The sequence below is a fragment of the Sinocyclocheilus anshuiensis genome, unplaced genomic scaffold (assembly GCF_001515605.1).
Source record: "Sinocyclocheilus anshuiensis isolate Anshui unplaced genomic scaffold, SAMN03320099.WGS_v1.1 scaffold122, whole genome shotgun sequence".
Classification (NCBI taxonomy): Eukaryota; Metazoa; Chordata; class Actinopteri; order Cypriniformes; family Cyprinidae; genus Sinocyclocheilus; species Sinocyclocheilus anshuiensis.
In genome coordinates, this window is record NW_015544153.1 from 621310 (window position 1) to 623607 (window position 2298).

Consider the following 2298-nt stretch of genomic DNA (forward strand, 5'->3'; position numbering starts at 1 on the left):
TACACAAGGACATCTATGCGCGCTGCATGTGCAATGCTGCAAAGCTATGAGACCGTCGATTCAGCACTGTAAATTAAAGATACACGACCAAAACAACAGCCTGCACCTCCAGCCAGTGCATTCTCTGCAGCAAGCCGTGCATTACTGTAAAATATTTATTATGTCCTTCTGTACCTTGTAACGAGGATTTCGGATTGGACGAGGCTCGAAGACTTCGCGTGGGACGTTTTGTATTTGGTCAGTGTCCGGGTTTATTCCTCCCATCCGAAGAGCACGGATTACTTCTTTGCGAAGATAAATGGATACGGAGTTATAAAAGCCTCCGACGAGATGACCAAGCGTTGAACTGCAGAACTACAAAAGCCTCTGAGCTCTAACTTTGTTTGGGGGGGGGGAGGTTGGCAGTTTCGCTTCGAAATGGTACGTTAACAAATCAGTTTCATCATTATTATGTCGTTGTTCCTAAAGACGAGGCAGATCACGAGTTGTGCACTCTTAAAGTCAAATGAGATCATCATCAACGCACAGGCGCCGTGTTTCGGTTTCCCCCCACTTCCTCTCTTACCAGCCGGTTACTCCTTTTCTCGTTGGTTTTCGGCCAAACGTAAGGCTTTGTGGGAAAGGCTTACAAATGCTGGCGTATTATTCTCGCTATTGAGACGCGCAATGATTAAGATAGCAAGCGATTTGGCTTTTCTCCCGTAATGAAAGTTATTAGTTCTGTGACAGGCGAAGGAAAAAAGGTGTGTGCGTGCCTGTGTTAACCACGGGACTCCGAAGGCCAAGTTGAAGTTTAAAGCCAGTAGAGGCAGATGCCCAGCAGTAGAGTTTGCTCAGCAGAAAATGGCCGCAGGCTCGCCGGCATGAATTTGACATCTACACCGACAGAGGCGCTTCCTCACCGGCAGAAGTCTCAGATCGTGTGCCGAAGTCACAACCGGGAGTTCGGCATTGTCTCAAAAAGTGCTACAAACTGTAGTTTCTTGTCATGTTCGCATGGCAGTAGCAACCTGAATCTGTAAATAAAACAAAGTAAACATGCTTCACGAGACAGTGCCAAAAATTGATTTGACCCGGCTTGGCTGTTTACAGAAACAGTAGCTTTCAGCCAAGTAAGCTTGATACACTGACAAAAATTAGGCTACTATATAACAGTGTTGTCTTGGGCATGCTTGAATATAATTTGGAGTATGTAAATACGATGCTGCATGGATTTCAGCATTATGTTATGTATAAACATACCATGATATCGCATCTGATAAAGTATGGTCCAGTACCTTTTTTCTATTTTTTTCTATCTATAGTCACTGCTGTTGCCAGTTAATTTGCGCTTACGTCAAGTTCGTAAAATAAGTTCAGACTTTAAAAAAATGTTTTATGTTTAGGGCTATATTGATATGTTAATTTGTATTGTATCTACAACTTACTCAAATCTTTCTCTTTAAAAAAAAAATGCTAACGTGGCAGTTTCAGAAAAAGTTTAAGAATGAATGTTTGTAATTGGATGGATATGTTTATTGGCAAAAGTATGCCATTTTGAGACGACGGTGTTTCAGCAGTGTGATAGACGGCTCTCTCCCTGTCCATAGTTCACGCCACAGTACCTTCAGTGCATATTCAAGAGAAATAACAGGTGTTGTTTACACTGTTGGTTTTAATAGCCTGCCTGGTTTTACACTTTAAGTCAATTGACGCCTAGTTTATTTGATCTCCGTGTGATCACACCAGCAGAGTAAAACTTGATTTCTACAAGGGGTCACAAAAAAAAAAAAAAAACTACACAGGAATAGTTTTTGGGTATCTACGACTGACCATGAGCTACTTGTAGATGACAGTTATTATGGTTACCGAGGCGCGTTATTTTCTTGCAATTACTTTATAAATGCTTCTGGTCATCAGACCATGCAATAGAAGATAAAATAGCCTCGCTGAAACAGTACTTTTAGAATGCGTGCACTATGCATTGGACTTCTCATATGTATTCATAATTACACGCGTTTCAGGAATTTAAGTGACTGAGAGACAAGTCATTCCCTCGTTTACTAGAAATATATTCTATGTTTATAGTTATAAAGGTGGTCCAACTGGCTATAGTATTTTACGCGGGCTTACTTTTTAAAGTGTTCGATAAGCCTCGAACACTTTGTCATGAATGGACGCATGCATGTCAGCTCGAGCCTGGCTCTAAACGCTACTTTAGCGGTGCGTGTTGCAGTAAAATTGTTTGGAATACGCGCGCGGGTGAAGCGCGCAGAACGTTTCTGCGTCCGAACTAGATCAGCGTGAGAGGGAAGAGCG